This window comes from Typopeltis vanoorti, chromosome 14 (genome assembly GCF_054136105.1).
Source record: "Typopeltis vanoorti isolate ZY-2024b chromosome 14, IOZ_Tvanoo_1.0, whole genome shotgun sequence".
Lineage (NCBI taxonomy): Eukaryota > Metazoa > Arthropoda > Arachnida > Uropygi > Thelyphonidae > Typopeltis > Typopeltis vanoorti.
This window is the reverse complement of record NC_143562.1, coordinates 65,397,978-65,423,925: the sequence shown is the minus strand read 5'-3', so window position 1 is coordinate 65,423,925 and position 25,948 is coordinate 65,397,978. Positions and strand designations below refer to the sequence as shown.

The 25,948-nt window shown below is 34.1% G+C and overlaps 1 protein-coding gene across 5 annotated transcripts in view; it reads left to right on the top strand.

Moving 5' to 3' along the window:
* LOC150099548 (uncharacterized) overlaps positions 1–25,948 on the top strand; it is a 569,663-nt gene that overhangs the window by 108,437 nt on the left and 435,278 nt on the right. The window contains exon 1 of one of the 5 annotated variants that reach the window (XM_090403429.1): positions 8,214–8,282. The exons of the other annotated variants lie outside the window; for them this stretch is intronic. The gene's annotated coding sequence lies outside the window, so the exon portion shown is untranslated. Of the gene's footprint in view, positions 1–8,213; positions 8,283–25,948 lie in introns of those variants that run through there. 5 annotated transcript variants of the gene reach the window in all.

The following is a 25,948-nucleotide window of genomic DNA, read 5'->3' as shown; positions in this document are numbered from 1 at the left end:
AAGTGGATGCTTATTTTTCGAACAAAATCATCTTCAGCGATGAGGCTCATTTTCATCTTGATGGCTTCGTTAATCAACAAAATTGTCGCATTTGGAGTTCAGAAAATACACGAATGATTGTTGAGAAACAAATGCATCCACAAGGTGTCACTGTTTAGTGCGGATTTTGGGCTGGAGGCATCATCGGTCCATTCTTCTTCGAAAATGCGGCTGGTAAGGCAATAACAGTTAATGGTGCTCGCTATCGCGACATGATAATCCAGTTTTTTGTGCCTAAGTTGCAAGATATGGATGTGGACGACGTGGTTTCAATAAGACTGTGCGACATGCCATACAGCCCGAGAAACAATTCAATTACTGCACGAGTCATTTCCTGGTCGTGTAATTTCCCGTTCTGGTAATCAGAATTGGCCGCCCAGATCATGTGACTTATCGCCGTTGGACTTTTTTCTTTGGGGTTTTTTGAAGTTTAAGGTTTATGCCAACAAGCCCACGACCACCCGCGCCTTGAAGGAGGAAATTGAGCGCTGTATCAACGAAATTCAGCCACATTTATGCAAAACGGTCATGGAACATTTCGACAAAAGAGTGCGTATGTGCCAGCAAAGCCGTGGAGGCCATTTACCCGATATGCTATTCCATGCATAACCCTATACTGTATACTTTATGAATCAATAAGAAATTACAATTTTTAATTAAAAACCTGTGTTTTCTATCAAAATTACTTCTTGCGTGAATTTTGGGACACCCTGTAGTTTTCATTCATGGGAATGTATTATTACCGTATTGATCATACAGTTTATTTTGAAAACCAGTGCCACTTCACTAGTACTTACATATAGCCTCATGTTACCATATTTGCTTGGAGCTTTGTGCGCTTCAAAAAGACGAATACCTTTTCATGCAGTTTTTCTTAAACGTACAGCTTGACTTTTTCTTTTTTAAAAAATACCAGATGTCATATTTTTCGTTTTGGAGTAATTGTGCCCACCATGTTTCAGTAAACTTGAAACTGAAACCTTCATGAATATTTGATTTTGAACGGAATATAATTCTTTCCCTCTTATTCCTTCTTCGGGTATTTTATCTGGAATACATATTGCAGATCTCGAATTTTTCGATTTCGAACACCCACGAACCTCCAGGAGATAGAATTCCATTCCATAGAAATGTTGGTTATCTCGTTCATCCCGTTGTTGTATCATTATTATCTGCTGTCACGAAGTGTGTATTTATTCTTTCACTATTCTTACAAAAATGAGAGTGGAGGATAGAGAAAGAAATGCCGTCCAGCTACATCGATTGACTGAATAGTTTCCACCCGACCAAATCAGTGCTGCTAGGAAGTTAAGTAGTTGTTGGCTTGGCCTCAACTGTTGCTGATGTTTGTCCCATTCGATATTACCGTATCAGCCATATTAACCCCATTCTGAAATACATTTCTTTTCTGTATTGCTTACACACACACTACCCTTGAATGTGATTGGCTAAAACAAGCAGTCTCCTCCTTATGTGTTACGCACCGTGGAGCCAAGCAGTCTGTTCCGACCAATAACGCCCACACTGCGTCTCGTGAAAGTGCGCCTCGCTCTGTTAATTTCAGGGTCACCTTGGGCACTCTTATAATAGTGAATGGAAAGTGTTATTGTAGGTCCCCGAGTTTAACTAGCTCTTCATCCTAGGAACGATATGTGCTCGTATGTAAAAGGACAGTAACCTTTGTCATTTATCCGTTAACATCATTATTGACTTTCTATTTGCTTCCTACACTGCACTGAAACGATATGTCCCTACAGAGAGTGAGGATACTGAAGGAAACGGACACTTTTATCTGCATAATTTTCTCTCTTCCTCTCTAGAGGTTAGACTGACTATTTTAGAGCGAAAATTAGCTTTGAAATTTAGTGGAACTAGAATTATTACCTATGGTGAAGGAGTGGGGAGCGAGAAATGGAGTACTTTTCCTCTAGGATACACGATAAAGTCAACGAGCAATTGTGTTACTTAGCTGATCGATTATTGGAGTAATCACTAGAGAGTTGTATTAATGTACGATGATTTCATTAATTCCATATAATAAAGATTGTAATGATGTCATCCCCATTCTTAACGGATTGTGTTAACTTCTTTGGATATAAATACCCAAGGATAGTTTAATTTTTATGCTCAGATTTATTATGTGCTACCGATAATTATCAGTAATAAAATATAATATAAAAGCCTAATATAAAGCTTAGCTCAATTTATACCGAATATGAGGAAGTTATGTAATATTGCTTGCAACCAAGTCATCATAGGAGAGTTGCTTCCCCCTTCTTACCACTTTACGAAATAAAGTTACTGATGCATAAGAAAGGGCCTTGATTAAAAAAAAAAAAATCTGATTTATAAAAACATAATTAAAAAGGCGATTTTAAAACAATGATTCCGATACCAAAGAGTAGCTGTAGTACGCTTACAGTTTAAAAGGAATACTACAGAAAATATCATTTGCATTTTATAGAATCTAAATTGCACATACTTCACTAGTTCGTAGCAGTTTTAATTTAACCCTTATCACGCTTTTCACTCTTCTAGGCATATCCCTGTGACTTGAGTCTCTGTGTGATTCTGAGTGATATTTTAGGCCATTTTATTTCCAATTTTTTGCCCTTTTTTTTATCACTGATGAAATATTTTTAGTTTGATATGAAAACATTGCATCTAGAATTCGGTTATCTTCATTGTCAGTTTTTATTTTACATTTTCATTCACCGTTACTTCAACATATTGGTTTGCTTTAGTGTTTGAACCCATTCTAGTTTCCTTTATTTCATAATTTGCATAACGACTTTATTATATTCTGAGATCTCTTTTGTTCTGTACTCAAGCCGCTAAAGTTCACCTTGCTGCTTGGTAAACATAGTCTTTCTCCTTTTCGCATTCAAAATTAAATATTTGATTGTTTTTGATGATATGTGCTAGTTGTATAGTTTTATTTATTAATAGTTTTATTGTTAGCGTATCTTCATTTGCTAGAAAGATATATTGATTGCCCATTCTAAATAAATGTATATTTATTATACATTATTCCAGTTTCTTTTTTTAAAAAAAGAAAATCGAGGTTCCAGAAGGAGGAACCCTTATACTTACTTATGAGACTGGTTTACTCACTTAAAGTCGAGAAGCATTTATAAATGCTCCTCTCGTAGTACTACTAAAATCGGTCACAGGTCTTTATTTATTAGAGCGTCATCGCTACCAGTTGCCCTATGGAGGTATTGTTAGTGGTCGATAGCGATGAAAGTGAGCCTGTGGATAAATTTAGCTAGTAACACTCATTGACGGGATTTAAAAAAAAAAAAAAAAAACTACTTCATTGAATAACATGTCTGTTCGAAATTTCGCTTTTCATTCTTAATTGATTTGTACTACTATCCTAAATGGGCTGCTTCGGATTTAATCCAACGAGCTTTAGAAGTATTGAAGATTTTACAATAAGAAAACTGCATATTTACCTCCATCTCACAGGGACAGTAGATCCTGTTTCGGAGGGATGTGGCAACCATCAGTAATTTGTACATAAAATAATTTTGATTCGTATTTGTATGTTCTGTTATTCTGACTTTCGACTCCATATCGGTGGGGAGAGATTGCCTTGAGAAGAACTTTAATTTTTCCCTTAGTTAATGCTTTAATTTACATTATAATTATGAATATTCCTTGTAATTATTTAGTAAAATTAATGTATACAAAAATAAAATAGAATTTGAAGCTTATATCTCACTGATACTGAGATTTCGTATCGCAGTAAGTGACCGCCATTTTTTTTTTCTTCTTTTAACTATCAGAAACAAAATAAAGAAAAATAGATAAATGATTTTCACGCAATTGACAGAACAGTCTACATTTACCAAATTATTGAACTACGTATCTTGCCTCCTACACTATCTGGTTTTTCTGACTTAGAAAATCTCAACCGATATTGTTATTTAACTCGATTGACTTTCTCCCCATCGCTTAGTTTATATTTGTTTATAGTCAGCAGAAAGAGGGGGAAGAAAGTAACTGATTATCTTGAGTCCCTTAAATAAGATGTATATTTATTTCATTCAGACCGTCCTCCATCTCATTACGCGCTCTTTGCACTGAAGGCCAAACACAGTTGTAGTATCAGTAGATGTTTTCATCTGAGTACTAGTATACATGTGTTAATGTACGCATGCTCTGTAGGTAATAGAGAAAATGCGTTTTTCTTCACGGTTTATTATGTAAGTTTAAGCATTGTTAGATTTTATATTAGGTTTTCGAAAGATTGCTTCCTCCCCCCATTCCAACACTTATTGTTCTGCTGTTAACCGATCATCTCACCGAACTAATTAACACAGTATACGTATCCTCTTTTCTTTTTCTTTTTTGTTTGTGTAGTGTGGGATATATAAATATCAGTGTGTATTAACATCCGTTCATAGCACATCCTGAGATGTTTGGAGCATCCTGCTGTGGATTAATAATAATGCTGGATTACTGATCTTACTTTTCTTGTATTGTAGTTATTACCGTTCTTCATAAACTCACTTTTTGAAAATTGTGATTTGAACTCGACGAGAAATCTTTATTTAGAAGATTAGTGGCATTAGCAGCTGACATTTCGTTTAATCATTACTACTGCTTTCTACTTCCTGTATATCAGTATCCAACTGAGATAAGGATGTAATTTAAAATCAATTAACCACATCCATAACTGCACTTTCATCAGTTGTCGGGATGCGTCTTCTATATATAAACATGCTATCATTTCGAATATTATAGTAAGTATTTTTCTCAGTGATTGGTTCAGCTACACCCTACGATTTTGATGAGAACACTAAGATTTAATAACTAGATGTGACACTTCAGCTTGAGAAACTTCTAATATATCAATTTTTTTTTTCTGATTTTAATTGAAACTATCTGTTTCGATATGCAATGCACTTATTTTTTTTTTTTTCATGAATTATCATGAACCTGTCACCGATAGACAGCATCACAAAGTTTGGACTGTTTAAATTGTACTTTAGTTTAGAAACTTTTTACTGTATCTTGTTAAAGTCGTCCGTGATATAAGCTAGTTTCTATTCCGTAAAGATTATCGAAGTTAAAGGGATTTATCTCTGAGAAATGATTTTTGCATGCCAACCAAACTGCACGCAGAAGTTTTTTGAATGCACTGGGTTAGCTGATAGAAAACTGTATGAGTTTGAGTTCGGTTTTCTCAGAATTCTCTTCGAGAACTGAAGCGACAAAACTTAATATTATTGAACGCACTCATTTTGTTTGGAAATATTTCTTCGTAGTGTCAGCAGACTTCTTAAAAGTCATTTTAATGCTTGAATTATTTCTTTGAAATTTTCGCATATTTTCTGTTAATTGTCAATCTTTGATAGTTGAGAAAAGATTTTTAGAATCATCCTTAAATTGCATTTTAAAAATATTCACATTTCTTCATATAACTTTCATCTTCTTATCTGCATTAACCAAGATTATTTACAAATTACCTACAGAGCATGCGTACATTAACACACGTATACTAGTACTCAGATGAAAACATCTACTGATACTACAACTGTGTTTGGCCTTCAGTGCAAAGAGCGCGTAATGAGATGGAGGACGGTCTGAATGAAATAAATATACATCTTATTTAAGGGACTCAAGATAATCAGTTACTTTCTTCCCCCTCTTTCTGTTGACTATAAACAAATATAAACTAAGCGATGGGGAGAAAGTCAATCGAGTTAAATAACAATATCGGTTGAGATTTTCTAAGTCAGAAAAACCAGATAGTGTAGGAGGCAAGATACGTAGTTCAATAATTTGGTAAATGTAGACTGTTCTGTCAATTGCGTGAAAATCATTTATCTATTTTTCTTTATTTTGTTTCTGATAGTTAAAAGAAGAAAAAAAAAATGGCGGTCACTTACTGCGATACGAAATCTCAGTATCAGTGAGATATAAGCTTCAAATTCTATTTTATTTTTGTATACATTAATTTTACTAAATAATTACAAGGAATATTCATAATTATAATGTAAATTAAAGCATTAACTAAGGGAAAAATTAAAGTTCTTCTCAAGGCAATCTCTCCCCACCGATATGGAGTCGAAAGTCAGAATAACAGAACATACAAATACGAATCAAAATTATTTTATGTACAAATTACTGATGGTTGCCACATCCCTCCGAAACAGGATCTACTGTCCCTGTGAGATGGAGGTAAATATGCAGTTTTCTTATTGTAAATGATTTTTGCATGCCAACCAAACTGCACGCAGAAGTTTTTTGAATGCACTGGGTTAGCTGATAGAAAACTGTATGAGTTTGAGTTCGGTTTTCTCAGAATTCTCTTCGAGAACTGAAGCGACAAAACTTAATATTATTGAACGCACTCATTTTGTTTGGAAATATTTCTTCGTAGTGTCAGCAGACTTCTTAAAAGTCATTTTAATGCTTGAATTATTTCTTTGAAATTTTCGCATATTTTCTGTTAATTGTCAATCTTTGATAGTTGAGAAAAGATTTTTAGAATCATCCTTAAATTGCATTTTAAAAATATTCACATTTCTTCATATAACTTTCATCTTCTTATCTGCATTAACCAAGATTATTTACAAAAGAAATGTCAGTTTTATGTTCATAAGTGTTAAAAAAAAAAAAAAATCTTAAAGCAGAAACGTTGAACACACGCATACCAGAAATGTATGCTGGTTCCGTTCTCTTTCGCTGGACTTTCATAATGTATTTATCTGAGATGAATACAGTCCAGCATCTATTGAACTAAAGTTGAATAAGTATTGAATTGTCTTATCGAAATCGTACTAATTTTTGAATCGGTAATTTATTTATCCTAATGTTGCTGATCTCGGTAGTGCAAGTGGTAAAAGCCACTATTTCACCTCTGAAAGTTGGGATTTTGAATTCAGCGTAAGATAGGTATGCTGACAAGACTGCATTTAGTTTCATGAACTTGGTCATCCGAAAAGTGTAGTAGCGCTCACTGTATATACTTCACTCTTTAGAACATTATTGTTTAATTATTAATGTTAGTTATTTTTCTTCTTGAAGTATGCTATTTGTTCTGTCTTATATGTATTCTACCCGAAATTGCCCACGATTCTAAAGACATTTGTTCGAATCCATCAGATGTGACGAATCTGCAGTGTCTTTTTTAGCTAAGGGTGAGTTAGCCTATCTCATAGAGGTCAAAAAAGCTTCAGGGAAACTCGAATTTATCATCTGGACCACATACGTAATTAACCGTCATAGTATAGTAGCTCTATCGGCCGTAATTACAATCAAAGAATATCAATCATTTTGGTGCATTTACAGCATTACATATGAAAAATCCTATTATTAATCTTTTGGTTATAATACATATTGACATTCGATGTTGCGCTGTGTGATTATACTGATTACTTAAGCTAAAAAATGCCTTGCGTTTAATAGACCTAATGTTTTGAAAGCGTCAGCGTGTCTGATACTATGCTGCTCCTGTTTTCCTCCACTATATTTACAACTTGATGCTAGGTGGCAGCACCAGAGCATCTCCTAGCAACGCAGTCTCTCGTTCGAAATCCTGGATGTACCGTAAGCGCTGTCTGTATGCGCCGCACCTGTACGATAGTGCGTCACCATGTTCCGGCTATGGAGTCTCTTCTGCGATATAACATCGCCCGCTTGTGATGGATGGTGAGAATTTTACGTAGCACGTGAGGTCATTATTAGTTTTTTTTTTCTTTCTTCACGTGTCGGAATTATCATGTACCCCCTTCTAGCCGAAATTTTTGCTCTTTGTAACTTTTCCCGTATCAGTGTGGTGGTGGTGCTTAGGCGAACAACGTAGCCAAACAAGCGATGCCTTGAGCACTGTGTAGCTACTGAAAGACTGCTTCACCGCATTGCAAGTGAGTGTTGCGGTCATTGCCCCTTGATAAGTAATAGCCAGTAAAGCCAGTGTATCGCTACAGACATGATGTGAAAAAACCTGTGCTGTGTTGTGTTTTTTTTTCCCCCGGTGTGTGTGTCTGGATTAGGATTTCATTAAGCGACACTAAAATTGACGCAGTGCTTGAATTGTGCATGACAGTGGACTGCTGCTCGGATGGAATCGGCAGCAGGGGAGTTCCGATTCATCGTAGGGCAGTTTTCGTTTGACCACACTACATGCAAACTTCTATAAGGAATGTCTGAATATGGTTGTCTTAAAGAAGTGTCCTTGCAAGGCCAATGAAATTGTGTTGGTGAAGTGATTGACGAGCTTTTCGTTCGTAAGTACCGTCTCTTATATGCCCTTTTGATTATAAGATAATTGCTATTGATTCGACGGACTTTATTCTCCTCTTTTGTAACGAGGAGGTCGAAACCTTTTCCAAAGTAAATAAAAAAAAAATGTTCTTATTCTTTGGTTGGGGCAATCTTAATATCTTAAGACTTTAAAAAAAATACTTGTACACGAATTCTGAGAATTACAATGGCATTGATTCTCTGTATGTATGTTTCTGTTTTTATTTAAAGCACAAAATAGCGTATGTTGTTTTAATTTTCAGTAAGGATGACAAATTACATTTTCAAAGTATTTTTTGCCGATTCCTTTCACTGCTGTTTATTCCAGAATTTCAATTTTTGTTTCATGGAATATTTAGTTTAGAAATACAGGTGGTTCCACTTTTTTCCCCACTCCGTATTTTTAATTGTATCTCTGAATAATTTGGCGATAGATTTGCTCTTTTGTTAGATTTGCGTTTAATTTAATATAATCAGGTAACGAAAACATTCCTTGGTCTGCCGTTAGAAAATGTCTAACCAGGAAAATAGCAATACGAACGATAAATATGAAACTAAACGTTTTCTTTAGTTTTCAGTGTTTATTTGGGACTTAAGCTATGTAGTCAAGCACAAATTTTATTATTATAGGAGCATAGGCCACTCTATTTAGGTAAGCTAGAAACTAATATGATATAAGCAACCAGGATGAGATAAACATCGAATTTATTTATTTATTTTTTTCTTGCTGTGAAAGGTGAATGCGTGTGATTCACATAAAATTGTGTGAGTCACAGACAATAGAATATTATGTAAGTCTCCAGCATAATAGATTTCCAGATTCATTTCCAAAAGTTAAACTGTTAGTTTTATATTATTGAAGTATAAATTAGTAAATTGCAATAATTTAAGTTCTACTATAATCAGCTTACAAATGAGAACTAGAAATTGTTAATATGTTAGTATTATTTTATAGTAGTACTTTCTGTTGAATATATTATTTTTTATTAACATTGTTTTCGTTGTCTTTATTTCTCCCGAAGATGAAAGAAATCCAAAGCAAATAGAAGGCTGTATCTTCTTTTTGTTCGAACTAAAAAATATGTTCTTACACCCTTTTAGTGTGCCAAATGTAACAGTCTTCCTCGCCAGTGCTTGATGGTATTCTTTAATGTTCCCATACTTGTAAGCGTAGTCGTTTTCCTCCTTGCATAGAATTTAGCTCCCAAAGGAGAGAAAAGCAGTACTCCAAATAGAATAGCTCCAAAAACTTGGCTAAGGCCCAGTGTTATGATTATTGGTTATGGCTTGTTCGGCAACAATAGCAGACTTCCACCTCCTACACCCCCACGCGTCGCTTTATTCGCAGTGTGTGTGTGTTTTTCCCGAAACAAATCAAGACGTAGCAAGTTGTGTAAAGAATACTGTATAGATCATGCCAGAGAGAAAGGCGTGATAAACAGTTCCCATCGTTGGTGTATTTTATTTTATTCTTTAAAGATGGTAGGCGTAGAATCTTTTCCTTCAATAAAATATACGTTTATTTTTATTCCTTATAGCAGCTCTTTAAGAAGTGAGATATTTTTGAGCAATGTTTCTGAGTAAATTTTTGTTCGGATGAAGTAACTTTGTAGCCACTGCAATGAATAACTATGAAACATGGGCATGAGAGATTGGAAAAAAAAAAAAAAAACGTGTTTTATTGTAACACTTTTTCAAGACTGCGAAATTTGATTTTCCATCCCGTTAGTTTGTTCTTTCATTTGAATGAATATTGTAATCGTTATAATAAAAGTGATTTCAGTATAAATGTGAGGAGTCTGTTAATACAGTGAGGAAGTTTTGCATTCTTACGTCTGTATATTTCAATTGGGGAAATAAGTAATTGATATTATCTCTGCCAAACTTATTAGTAAATAAAATCAAGACCGGAATAATTTCAAATGAATCCTACATTGATTCATTTAGAAGTGTTAGATGTTTATTTGTAGTTCAGAAGTTTTCTTTTGCCTCGCCCATATACAAGTTACAATGATTACAGAATCAATCACGAGAGAAATTATAAACAGAAATTGATGAGAACGTTTCTTCAGTGCACATATGAACGCGATTTCAATAGGGTGCTCTTCAATGTATTAGTGCCCGCATGGATGTTAGATTCCTAGTCGTACAGCCAAGGATGCATCCAAACCAGCGAAGAGAATATATGAGAGTAATCATGTTGTCGTTCTCCATATTTCAAAAAATTATATAATTTTATTTTGGCCATTTTGATTTCCCTCAGAGGACTGTGTATATGATACAAAGCGTGTGTGTACGATCACTGCTTTCAGATTAGTTTCCACCACTTTTTTTCTGTCTTCTAGTTGGTTGTTATGTTTCCATTTATTTATTTTATTACTTGAAGTACTGATTTTACTTTTAACAGGCCATACGATCATCACCTTCCCCTGGAAACTAATCTGAAGTCAGTCTTCATTTCTTCTCTAGTCGTTTTATAAACTTATATGTACGTGTTGCACATTGTCGTATTTGATTTTATCAGGAGGTATTTTTTGAAGTTAATGCGCTAAAGGTGGGCAGTTTCTTTTCAAGGCTTGAGAATTGAATATTATTCTCAAATATTTTAAAATTAGTATAATTTTCTTTCTCATGATTTGACTAATATAGTGCATATTTTAATAGTGACGGGTTCAGTTATCCCTTCGCTTAATTGCCTTCTAAAATTTGGACAAACAACCATTTTATCCCACGTTACATTTTAACCCATTTTGCCCATCTTATATACTATTACATTTTATTTATTTTATAATAAAATGGTGGAATTTATTCTTATCCCAATCATTATATCCATTTATTTTATTTCATTATTATTTGCACTATATATTCTATTCTCGCCCATCGATATTTTGTTCTGTCGTAAAGGGTTTTAGTTTATATCATATTGCCTTATTAAACGCTATTGCTTCACCGTTTTCTTAATCCAGTCGCCATCATTCGTGTGTGTGTTTTACTTACAATTCGCGAAATTATAAAATATCGATTTTACTTTCAGTTATTATTGTAAGTTTAAAATCAATGATGGCAATTTATGCTTTCGCCTCCGAATCTTTTAAGGACGTCATTTCATTTATATTTTATTTTTCATGCATTTATTATGCAATAACCGTATTTATTTGTTAATCGAAAAGTCATTTTCCTTCTTTGAATCGCTTGTTTTGATTGATAGGAACATTGCGATTTTTCCAAGATAACCAAACGGCTAAGTTTTTTTTTTAAACTTTGATTGTTTAAAATGCTTTCGGCTAATGGCAGTAATCCACAAGGCATTGTTATTAATACTTATGGATGGTATTTCATTTAGTTTTGCGTATTATGGTCATTGCGAATTAATTTTTTTTTTTTCTTTTTTTGCTGGCTGTCTTCCTCTCGTTTTTTTCTTTTCATGTTTAGGTGGTTGTGTCGGTAATAACTTGTGCTTCGCAATAACCAACAGGAACTGAAATGAAAGCAGTCGGTTTTTCAATCAGAAAATCTTTCAAAATTATGAAATTGGCATAAGACACAATTTGCAGATGGTGCATCGTATCTTGCATAGGTTTTTGCCCAATCTACAACAATGCACTGAACTGTTTTTGGTTTATCTTTTGTTTTCAATATTTTCTCGGTGTTTTTGTTTCTGATTGTCTTCATCTTCTTATTATATTTCCATGCGTTTTAATTGCGTACCATATACGCATAATACGCAATATTTCACTTACTTTAAAACTATTATTCAATATGTTAACAATGAAAAATTTGAGAGGTGGTGTTTCTCACCTGAGGCAATATCCCTTTATGAGCATTTGCTGCAAATGAATGACCTATTAAACTGACGTTAATAGTAGCGACCAGTATAACCGCTAATACACTTGCATTAGTTAATCACTCAATACGTTACGTCTAACTTCATTCACTATATATGTGTGTATAAAAAGTCTTCATGTCACAACTACATGAGGATAGTGGAAATTTATACTGTATAGCGTACATTTCTTTTTCAAGTATGTATGTTACTTTGCAAGTTGAGTCTGTGGCTTGTAGTGATCAAAAAAAGTTTGTTGCGTACTTTTTTGAAACTTTAGTTTCAATAGAGTACATTTCTGTTCTTGCAGTTACCAGTCCCTGTCAGTCTCGTAATACTGTTTGACTTTGTAGCTCTTTATCATTGCCAACTTAACATTCCAAAGCACAAAAATGTTTTGTGTAAGCTACATATTACTATGCGTTTGACTTTTTTGAACACCATGTATTCTTCTTTAATAGTTCTAGTCCTTTTGCTTTATTTTGCATCGTTCAAATGCTGCTTGTTTATAAAACAAAACTTACACGTTTGTAATACATTGAATTGCAAAGCAAAAGGATACATACACGCGATTTGTAGTTAATGCAAGAGGCAGCAGATACCGTCTTTGAGTAAAGCATTTTTTTTTTCGAAACTCCAATATTCTGTTGCATTGACGTCTTCTTAATCAGTGGACTTTGCAGAGTTTTGTGTAAACTGTATTGCATCTGACTCCTGTTATAATGTATATACAAAAATCGCGTTTTACTAAGTCCACGCTCATTATACTCTCAAAATTGCACCTACTTTGTTTAGACGCGTATGCAAAATACTGCAGTGAAGATAGCAAAAAAAGGCCACAGGTTTTCCATTCCTGATATAAATGATTTATATTTTTTCCTCACTCATTTTTTTATCATTTAAACTTATATTGAGATGAACTCGTTCGAAATGTGAAATATCATGTATTTTTTATATCAAGCCTTTGAAATTTTCTTTCTAAATTGGCATCTATTATTCTATTATTAATCAAACTAACATCTAGATGCAAACTGTTAGATATCCTACAACAAATGTAGTGCAAAATGGTGTAATTTTCTGCAGATTCATTTTCTTTTGTACTTTGTAGTTTTAAGGAAATGGAAATTCTTACAGTACCTATCTGTAGTTTCTAACATTATTATGAGAGTGGAATTACACTGGATATATTTCCTATAGCAGGTAAAAGAATAATTATACAGTAGATATGCAAGAAAAAATTGCATATTCTAATATAAATTATGTATAAATTACTTAAGTATAAATAAAGAGCTAATAAGCTTCATTTCGGCAATGAAAACATTACTTAAAATTAGGGGATATTAAATCCCACATAGTTTTAAAACCGAATAAGAAACTCAAAGATTGGAATCAGAGAGTTTCTTGCCGAATATAGTATAGTAAACTATAAAGTATCGGCGATACTAGCGTTAGCCAATGCAAGTGATCCTAGGACATAGTACGTTATCGGGCAACTCGTTGCAAAGGTGGGGGAAGAAGTTCAGATCGCTATTCTTAGGTATTTTCCATAATGTAAAAACACATTTCCTAGGAAATGTATGCTGTCATTACATTATGGAAGGAGGTCACTACCCAGACCGGTTTCAACCTTTTTTGAGGCCTCATCATACTATGTATGATGAGGCCTCAAAATCCCCTTGCATTGGCTAACGCTAGTATACATAATATCCCCTTGCATTGGCTAACGCTAGTATCGCCGATACTTTATAGTTTACTATACTATATTCGGCAAGAAACTCTCTGATTCCAATCTTTGAGTTTCTTATTCGGTTTTAAAACTATGTGGGATTTAATATCCCCTAATTTTAAGTAATGTTTTCATTGCCGAAATGAAGCTTATTAGCTCTTTATTTATACTTAAGTAACTTAATCGTTGCACCTGTTTGGAAAACTCGTTCGCAGAGTACATAAGTTCTTCTCGCTATACACTTTGGTATCTGGTCTAGCTACTCACTGATGAGGCCTCAAAAAAGGCTGAAACCGGTCTGGGTAGTGACCTCCTTCCATAATGTAATGACAGCATACATTTCCTAGGAAATGTGTTTTTACATTATGGAAAATACCTAAGAATAGCGATCTGAACTTCTTCCCCCACCTTTGCAACGAGTTGCCCGATAACGTACTATGTCCTAGGATCACTTGCATTGGCTAACGCTAGTATCGCCGATACTTTATAGTTTACTATACTATATTCGGCAAGAAACTCTCTGATTCCAATCTTTGAGTTTCTTATTCGGTTTTAAAACTATGTGGGATTTAATATCCCCTAATTTTAAGTAATGTATAAATTAGTATAAATGATGAGAGCACAGCATCCATTTTCTAATCGTCTCTTATTCTTGAATCTATATGCATTAGTAATATAATATTGTTCTAATTTGTGAAATTGCTTCGCAGTCATTTTATTCCTATGAGTCATTAAAAAAAAGTGGAATATTTAAAAATGCATAGTTTCATCTCCTATTTTATAACGTATAATTCCTTCTTTTTTTGTCTGTTTTAATCTATCGCTTTATTTTATTCTCATTCCATCACTTGGAAACAGTTTTTCTTATGAGAACATCAAGAATTTTATTTAAAAAACAATCGTTGTCATATTTAGATTTAATTTCTTTGCTTTTTCGTAGGCAGCTGTTGTTGTTGTTTCTTCTGTACCGTTGATACCAACAGCCAGGAAATTTAATGAGCTACAGTATAGTTTCAATTAAAATCAACATAATTATGTTAGTTGAATTACGCCATGTTTTTTTTCTCCCTCTCGGAAATGTGCGCGCACATACATCGATTCACTAATGAACGTGGAACTTATCAATCTTCATGTTACATTTAGACGACTCAGTAATCCAGAGAATTAATTCTTGTACTCGGCATTCTTTCAACACGATTATCACTAGGCGCGAATCAACAAACTTTTCTTATATTCTACCAACAAATTAACTTCAGGACCACGAAGGAAGTTCGGGGATCGTTGAGCTGGTTGACAATCAAGCTGCATCATCCTTGAATTTGCAAAATAAAAGCTTTTCAAAGGAGGCTTAGCGAACTTAGCTTTTGGAACCAGCACTCTCTGGATTGCTTTTCGCTTCGCCGTCTGCATCCTTATCAGGTTTAATTAACTCTGGAGGTTTATGGTGCTATGAACTTGCTTTCACAGAGTTAGAGCTATAAGACATGTTTAGTATGCTTTATCATCATTCTTAAGAAATCTATAGTTGTACTTTAAATAGTTTCTAGTTCCCCATAACTTGTTCTTAATTTGATGAAATATGCTAAGAACCGTCAGTTTGTTTGTTTTTTTTAAAAAAAAGTTTTTTCTATTTTTTTTTTTCGTGTGTATGTATATATTATATGTATGCTATACTCTTGATCTGCACTTATTTACTTCCATCCTTTCCTCTTAAATTTTATTTTCGTCTTCTATCTGCACTTTTGGTGTGTTTCGTAAAATGCGTGAATAAGCTATGCCCTTTTTCGGCCATCCATATACAAGGTATACCGTTACATCCGGACACTGGTTGAACGGATTTCATTCTGTTTTGTTATTTTAATTGCTTTCAAAAATTTGAAAGGATTTCGCCCTTCAAATTTTACATTCTATCCATCCAGTAGGCGAAGTTAACTCCGTTTACCGGATAGGTGGAATTTAGGATATGAACACAGGATGCTCATGTTTTCAATTTAGTTCTGAGCAATTTTATTACCCAAAATTTTGCAAACTGATTCAAATCATTGTTCATTGGATTTAGTGAAATTTGTTATGTAATATTTTGTTTTAATAGTTTCGCTTTGTCTTTCAATCGTCCCGTTTGTTGTGGCAAAATTACGTAAGCCAAAAAAGCATGTAGAGGTGTGTTTATGTTTATAACTTCTGACATTAACTTAACATTTTTACAATTACCATTACTGGATAGGATCTTCGAATAACGAGCTTTTGTCATAGATATCAGTAGTAACATTGAGTTTTTTAGTTGTTCACAGGAGGCACTTTTCACTTCGAAAGAGTAATGCACTTATCTGAACCAGGTTGTTAGTTTCACAACTAAGTATTAATATTATAAAAAAAAACACCTTTAAAAAAAACAATTATGAAAAATGAGTTGATAAGAATGGATTGCTCTCGTATATTTCACTGTCCCAACTCAGTTTTATTTAATCTTAAAAAAAAAAAAAAAAAAAAAAACCTTTAAATTCGTATCATAACTTTAAAATTTTTTCAGGATCGGTTGCACAGTTTTTTTTTTTTTTTTTTAAATTGGTAAAATCTGATTTAGGTTATATGCATGTCAATACATGCGGGAATATTGTGTTTTCGATAGACTGACTTCCTTCACCGAGTCTTAAAAGGAGAGAAAAAGTTACTAGATAAACACTGTTTTTTATTTCATATTGTGACATACTTAGTTTACATGGTTGGTGGTTGGAAAATTAACAGGAATTTTAGTGATTACAACCTTTTTGATGGCGTGAAACGACGCTTGAAAGCCGAATGAAGTTATTGGGTGACAAATGTCCTCCTCGTAATGGTAATGTTCTGTGAAAATATAGTAATAAGCAGAAGAAATATTTACTCCTTCGAAACCGGGATAATTATCATTTATGATTAATTATTAGTAAGCAATTAGCAATCTGTTTTTGATGTTTAATGTGACGCTGATGGCATCTTGAATACTTAGTGATTACTGGCGGTTGGTGACGTTAAAACATACGTGAACGTAATGCTTAGTAGGATTGTGGCCATTTGAACATTGACTGAGTTAGCGAATTGACATTTGCAGGAAGTAGAAGGTGGAAACTTAGTTAACTTACCTAACCTTAATGAGCTCCTAACACAGTCATGAATAATTACTGCGTAAATATCTGGGAGGGACAGAATGAAGATGCTCTTTCTTAGTAGGAATACTATATTGTTCTCAGTATTTCCGACGCGGTTAACTAGTTTGCTGCTTGCACAAACAGCGGTTCAAGAAATGATAATACTTAAAACAATATAAACAGATTTTTATTGTTATAATTTCAAGCACGAAGGATTGGTGACTGTCACATAATCTAGTGCAGTGGATAACAGAAGTTGGAACACGAAAGGCTTGACTGTATACAATATTTTAATACTCAATAGACGGAATATTCTTGTTAATGTTGTATCTTGAAAGTGTCATTTAATGACTTGTTATTTTTAGGATCTCTTCTAGGTATTTCGCTCTATCTAATTTTTGGTTTGAATCGGACTATTAATGATAAAATAGGCAAAATAATTTGAAATGATTCAAACTTATAAACGACCTACAGTATGCATGCCGAAACAGTTGCTATGATAATGAATGATATCAAATGAATTCATGAATGTTATGCAAAACACGTTTTTATGATTGCTTCCTATCATTACTTGTTAAATAATTGCCGTGCCCAAACCAGGGAATGATCCAAATGATGTGAAAAACCTGCGACCTATCTCCTTGCTTTGAAGTAGGCCTTTGCACCGCCTTTAAGCTCTTTGAAAGAATTCTCCTTAAAATAATTTCACCACTCATCGATGGAGCACTCCCCACTGAACAAGCTGGCTTCATGCCAGGAAGAAGTTGCTGTGAGGAGGTCCTGGCCCTGACAACTCAAATTGAAGCAGGCTTCCAGAAGAAACTTAAATCTGGAGCCACTTTCATTGACCTAACATCAGCTTATGACACAGTCTGGATCAGGGGCATCCTCCTAAAAGTAGGAAATATTATAAAGTGTAAAAAAAACTCTACAACTTTTTGATTCTATTCTCTCCAACAGAAAGATCCGGGTCCATATTGGCGGAAAAAAGAGCAGGCCTAGATTCCTTCACAACGGTCTTCCTCAGAGCTCTGTGTTATCCCCTATACTTTTTAACATCTACATGTATGATCTATCTCATACCGGATCAAGCAAGTATGTGTATGCCGATGACCTAGCGGTCTTACATCAATTCACCTCCTTTACCAATCTAGAATCAACCTTGAATACAGACCTGAACACCCTGGAAGAGTACTTTAAACAGTGGTACTTGAAGCCAAATCCAACGAAAACAGTGTCCTCAGTATTCCACCTGTACAATGCAGAGGCGAATCGACAACTCAACCTTTCTTTCTGTGGAAAAATGATAGAGCACGAGCCTCACCCAAAATACCTTGGGGTGAGCCTGGACAGAAGCCTAACCTATAAAAGGCACATCATCAACCCCTCCAATAAAATTAAAATCAGAAATAATATCATTTCAAGGCTTGCTGGAACAACCTGGGGATTGTGGTGCAGAAGTCCTAAGGTCGTCTGCACTAGCCCTCGCATTCTCTGCAGCAGAATATCGTGCCCCTGTCTGGGAAAGAAGTGCACACACTAACATTATAGACACTCAGCTAAACTCTACCATGCACACAATTAGTGGGAGAGTGAGAAGCACCCCTCTCTCCTGGCTGCTTGTTCTATCTAGCATTGCTCCACCACACGTACGGAGAAGACAAGCCTCGATTAAGGAATTTAATAAAGCAGTGAGCAACCCACTCCTGCCCCTACATCAGACTCTCATAAACTCACCTAGTCTACGCCTCAAATCTAGGAAGCCTCTCTGATCCAATGACGAACTCTCTTCAGCTGCGCTGCCATCAGTATCTAACATATGGAGAGAACGCTGGTCCAACAATCTACCAACAAACGGCTTCCTGGTAGAAGATCCCTGTGCTCCGCAGCCTGGTTTTGATCTTCTTAGGAAGATTTGGTCATCCATAAACAGGATCAGAACTAGTCAGGGCAGATGTGGCTACCTTCTACATTAATGGGAGCTGTCAGATCACCCTTAGTGATTGTTCTCCCGTGGCTCAGACGATTACTCATATTGTGTACGACTGCCCAAGGCGCCAATTTCACGGTGGTGGCCTACAGGACATCCACAAAGTGACGGATGAGGTCTTAAATTGTCTCTCCAGCCTTGGCCTTGACCTGTAGTTGGTGTGGCGGTGGTTATGGAGGAAACAGAAGATCACGGTCCCGTCTCACCACGAAGACGTTATTCCCGTAGTCACTCTCATAGTCCTCGTCATGGTATCAACAGAACTCCTCCTCATGCTAGAAGATGATGATACAATGTGAAATGGGCTCCCCTCTAATGGATCAAGTTTTCCCACACAAGACACAACTGCGCTCTAATTAAACCTAGGATACAGCTACATTTATGTTGTGAGAACATGCAGCCTTGTCATACTTGTTACAGTAGGACGATAATTGCCCCTGGCTTGATTATGACAAGTTACTTTTGCTTTATTAAAAAAAAAAAAAAAGTAAAGACTTAGAAAGCTGGTTGTGCCTTTTATGTAATGAACTTTTATATGTTAAGATTTTCATCATTTGTTGCTGGAAATTGTGATTCTACTCTTCACTTACCAGTTTCATGTAGCCATAAGCTTAAATAAATAAATTACTTGTTTAACAAAACTCGTGTGGAACAAATTTTAAAGTCCCACGATGTCAGCATTGAGTAAGAGCGACCTAAAATAAGTGTTTTCGCGAGCTTTTAAGACATTTATGCGATGTTTTAATGCCAGTAGATTTTATCTCTTTACATCTATTGTTTAATTTTATTTTGCTGTTTCAGAATCTTCTTCCCCTAATTTTGAAGATGATTTTTTGATTTCATTTTTTCGTTTTTTGTTAACAACGTAAAACTTTTTCTGTGTATAAGCATCTGTTGTTTTCTGTGGCATCGAATACTTTAAATCTGAAATCACATTAAAACTTCCGAATATATCGAAATTATTGTAGTCTTTGTTAGGAAAGTTTAATTAGGTATGGATTTAATTTTTACTTTTTGATCCTCCTGTTTTTTTAGTTTGTAGGCTAACTCGCTAGAAATTAATTTCCCAATTAAATCACAGTCGGTGATTTAATTGGGAAATTCAGTTAGTTTTCATGTTAGTATTATAACGCAAATTCAGTTAGTATTATAAACGATCCACGGGATTTTGATCATAGAATGTGTAGGAGAGTTTTTCTGTAACAACCTCTTCTGGGTTAAGTGATACCATCCTATATTCGTTAAATAAGTAAAGGAAGCATAAAACGATTCCAATGAAACGTCTTCAGTTTTTGTAGGTTTTGAAAAATCCACCAATTACATTCCCAATACTAGACTAACTGCGCGGATATATATATATATATATATATATATATATATATATATATATATATATATATATATATATATATATATATATATATATATATATATATATATATATATATATATATATATAAAGCAATCAGTTTACCATCTTTTTTGCGCGCATATAACCACAGAACATCGGAAATCCTGCAAACATAAATTAATAAAAGTACCATATTTGCATGTTTACAAAGCAGTAATGCATTCTACAGTATGTATCAATGAAGTATTAATAAACGTAGTCGCGTGATTTATTTAATCTTGTTTCCGTTTAGTTAACGAATCACGAATAAATTGATCTTGCAATAAATTAGGAACGTACAAATCAAGATGGGCCAGCCCATTGCATTTTTTAGGGGAGGGGGTTCAGTACGTTTTCGTTGTGATTTATATTATTTTCTGTTTTAGACTTTTTTTTAAAATTAATTTAAAACTTTCATTTAATTTTTTTAAAGGAATATTTAAGTTGAAACTTAATTTTTTTTTTATTAATTAAAATTGTATCGCTAAAAATTAAAAGAAGATTCCACCAGTATTTGCAACTGAGAGTTAGTTTTCAGATACTGTGAATAACACATGATTGCGCGCAGAGTCGTTCAAATTGCGCTATGAGCTCCTCGTTAGTATCGTGTTTAATAGAATGATTATCACCGATTTATTATTCATAAGTGCTTAGACGTGTGCCGCTCACCTGTATATATATTATGTGATTTGATCCAATCTTCTCTCATGCATTCACAAAATGAAAACCTATATCATAGATGAATACAATCTGTCTTGTCATTTTTCTATTTCCTTAAATAATAATGAAGAAAACAAAGTTGAATCTGTTTAAAGTATACATTTTTGGTCGTTTTATAATAGAAATACAATTTTATTAATACAGACCAGTATTTTACAATAAAAAACATATATTCAAACCTACCAGTTTCGCCAGCAAACTGTCTGGCTTTTTCAAGGTATTACGGAGATATGAAAGTTAGTAAATGCAAATTAAAAGGAACATAAAAAACGTTGTAAACCAAACTAGTATCTATGGTTACACGTTTCGCGTGACAGAGATGACTTATTGTTCTTATTCATTATCACGCATGCGTGTTTGTTGTAGACTTGTAATGTGATTACTGGCTAGCTGTAGTTCAGATTGATTGAGAGAGAGGATCAAGTTTTTCCACGAACTGTTTAGAATTACATCCTGATTTCTGTTGAGGTTTCCGCCGGTTATTAGTACTATTGTGGCTTCCTTAAATACACGATGCCTGTAGTCGTCATCGAGATATAGCATGGAGCTGTTTTGCCAATCTATCGTGTGGTTAGACGTGCAGAAATGATGTGCTAAGCCGGAAGAGATGCTTCTGTTGTGGTTTACATCACCAACATGTTCTTTTTGTCTAATTTCTAAACTTCGTGAAGTTTGTCCGATGTAGGCAAGACCACAGGAGCAGGGAATGTAATATACTCCTGGATATTTGTAGAACGGAACTTTATCTTTTGGAGATCCTAAAACTTGTCTGATGTTGGTGGTTGGTTTGAAGATCACTCTGATGTTGTGGGCTCTTAGTATTCTTGCTATTTGATAAGAAATTGACTTGATGAAAGGTATCACTACAGTAGAAACGTGCTGATGGTGGGATTCTTCTTGTATGGGGTTGTCATTGTATAGATATTTTTTGAATGAAACTGGTTGGTTTGAATATATGTTTTTTATTGTAAAATACTGGTCTGTATTAATAAAATTGTATTTCTAAAGTTGAATCTGGTTATTTTAATTAAATGTTACACAAAATAGATGTGAAACATCAGAACAGAAGGAAGCCGTTCGCACCTCATTCTAAAATCTTCACACCACAAATGTTAAGAAAAATAAATAATCGGACTTGTTGACATTATTCTGTACTGAAAGAACAACAGCGCCCTCTACCGATGTTTGGCTTGTCGAGTTGTGATGTGAACATTATTTAATTATTACTGTCTCATATATAGCAGTTAGTATTTATCTGAAATTTATATTTTCTGCTAGTAAATGGCTACCACATGGACTGACTAACAGAAACTGACATATCAGATACATCATAGGCATCTAATGCAAATTTAAATTATTATATTGTCTAGGAAGATCTATAGGAATAAATCGAATAATTTTATGGACACTGGCAACGGAAAGACTTTGAGTTTGTCTAACGAACTCAGTCTTTCCGTTGCCAGTTAAGAGGAATGCTGTTATTATGTAGTCTTACCAAATAGTTTCAAGAGACTCAAAATACCTCTACAAAAAGACAAGCCAGAAATCAAGCATTCTTTATGTAGATATTCGATTTTTTTTCAAAATCATTCACAAAAAAAAAAAAAGAAAATGAAAATAACATTCATTTGTAGGAAATCAAACCTCTTGGTACCTTTCGTTTGCCAGTATTTTTATAACCTCCTCTTCTCTTTCTATGAATATATATTAATGGCTGTGTTGAATAAAGAAAATTACGTTTAAAACCCTTTTGGAGACCGTAATTGGAGATGTTGATTATTAGAATGCAAATTTCACCACCGTTTTTAATTGCACATCTGGAACCTTCTTTGACTTGATACTCTGTAATGGGTTAGAAATATGGAACTGGTTCACAGAAAAGATTAATATATATTTCTGTTTAAATTTTTTTTTTCCCATCTGATTTCATGGGAATAGTGAATATGTACCATACGGACGACTTTCTTAATAAAATCTCTTAAAATATCTGAATAAAAACCACGCTTTTTTTTTGTTAGTTTCAAAAATTATTTTCACAATTCATGTTTTTTTGTTTGTTTCAATTTAAACTCACTTCGCAATGAGTTATTCCTTTAGGAAACTTTTTACACTGTCTGTGTACACAGAATGATTTAATAATAATAAAAAAAAAAAGATTCTTTACAAAAACCAATGTTTCTTTTGGCTTAATGGCCAGGATGAAACTTCTTGGTATCATTGCAGCAGCTTTCGCAATCGACCACTGGAGTTCGTTGTCATAATCATTCCAGAAAACTAAACCATTCTGAAAATTATTATTATTTTTACTAATTGAAAGCGTTCAGTATGTTATTGGCATTCCTAAAGAGAATTATTTCTCCTCCTGTTTTCTAAAGACTAAACTAAGCATCTTCCAAGACATGTATCAAGATATTTGTCTTTTTTTTTATTATTTTTAAAAGACAACGTATAAAGCTAGCATCCAGATCCTCTGCAGGAATCGATCAGTCTGGGCCTGCAACTGCCACGATGTATTTTATTAACTGCTATATCACCAGCGGTTGTGTGCGTGATGCCTGTTCTTGTGTATGCGCTTGCTCATAACCATTATATATATTTCAAATGAAGGAAATGATTTAGGGTATCTCCTCCCACACTTCTCGTTTTTCTAGATAACTTGAAACAAATGAATAAAATGATCTCATCGGCCACCTAACTTTACAAAACGTTTTTGTGGTTTCTCACTTATTGTTGCACAAGATTTATGCATCTTAGTACTGGCATTTAAAAGACAAACTTGACTCGACTTCCAATAAAAAAAATGTATACTACTACTGCCACAATATTCTTATCTCACAAAGGATATATAGCCTGTTTAGCCGTATCTGTAGCTAGTCATCTGCGCGCACACACATACCACTTCTACAGACACATTACTCCTCCTCGTGTGGCCTTGAAGAAAACTCGCCGTGGTGTTTAAATTATTGACCGTGCCAGAAGTGATATTCGTTTTCTCTCTACTACTTTTTTTTTTTTTTTTTTTTTAAATTCCGACCTGTGCTGACTTATTCGGTAAATCTTGTTGAATATCGCTAGGAGTTGATTTGAGTTAGATTAATAAAGATTGTCGAATACCGACTTTAAAATCAGATATAGCTCCATTGATATTGCTCTCTGGTTTTTTACAATTAGGATTAAGATTTCTTTCCATTAATGGCAACTGGACTACGATTAGGAAAGAAATGTAAACAATAATTATAAGACACCGGTCTTATATGTGATCATATAAGACCATATGTGAACTACAATGTCACCACTCTCAATCTTGAAGGTCTTAGTCGTGATGACTGCTGTCAAAAAAAAAAAAAAAAAAAAAAAAAAAACCATTGCTTGAAAGTGAAAAATAATTTTGCCAAAAATAGCATTCTTTTATAAATATAATTGTTTTGGCTTCGCTTGTGATGATTAATCTGTGCTGTTTTATTTATACAGAGATGAGATCATCCACTGTTCTAGAAAAATGAATCATACATACGTTTCCGGTACACACCCAAAGTTTTTGCACGGCGATAATTCATTGGTTCACTAAATTGTGGTCCGTTTTCAGAAACAATGATAAAAAGATTCTCATGAAAGCTCACCTTCTCTTTCGTAAGTTCTTTTGGATAAGTTTAGAATATGCAAATTGTTTTGCGACACCGTTAGGGTCATAAATATTCAGTAGGCGGGCGTTGTTACTTACAATAAAGACATTTGGGAGCATTTTTAATATGGCGAACATAATCTGTTTGTTCCTTGCATATTAGCAATGAGAGACGGGCGACAGGAAGAGGTTAGGGGAGGGGAATCTCTTTTAACATCTAACGTACTGCAATTTTAAATGTCATGTTTATAGACCAAGTAATAAAAGCGGTTAAAGTTGACGGTTTATTCTGAGATCTTCATTTCTGCCCCAAAATAAAAGAATCGTTAGATTCTAAAAACTGTAATGGCTCGTTTTGGGTTGTATTTCACTTTTTTGGAGTTGAAATAAATCCAGGGAATAAAAACTCAGAATAAAGTGCTGCAGTTGGCTGCCAATTAGAGATAATTTCATGATTACGCAAATTGTAAAGTTGCTTATTATAAAGATCTGTATATAGATCTTTATAATAACAAGCTTTGCCATACTTTTTCTCAAGAACCTTCATGTCTTCATCTGATTTTATCTTAATTCTTCCTTTCTGTTTCTGTTTTTCTTTCCCCCAGAAATAAATTTCAAAATCGTTCTAATTACTGCTTTATTTGCTACAGGAAATGTCCCTTTGAAAATATGAAATATATTTTTAACGTCGGCCTACAGACAGCATATTATATAATGAAATATTGGCTTACTAAAGGTGCCACTGTTAATTTTATAATTATTCTATTATGAAATCATTCATTCAGCTCATATGTAAGTGACTGAATTTTAGAGATTGCTGGTGAACTAAGTTTATTTTCGTACAACAATACTGTCGGGAAGTTTCTGTGTGATTTTCTAAAATACAGGATGGCCCATAACATCACTAGATTTTTTTTAATTATGAAAGACAATATCACGTAAAAGCCTTCCATTTCGGCTTCACAAAGACGAGCCCTTTCTACGGAATGTTTCATGACTTATGGATGACCCTATAGTTAAATTGTAGATAATTTCTCGATTCAGTAATCATGAGTGAATTAGTTCTGTTGTTTGGACAATGAATCCTGGTTTATTTATAAAAACTATTATGAAATATAACAGGATAGGTAAATATTATTATGGTTTATTATTTGACACCTCCATGGTGTCCAAAGACTCATCGAGGAAGGGCACCTGCTCTACAACTATCTCCACAACTCAATCCACCAACTGACGTAACTAGTATTTCCAAAG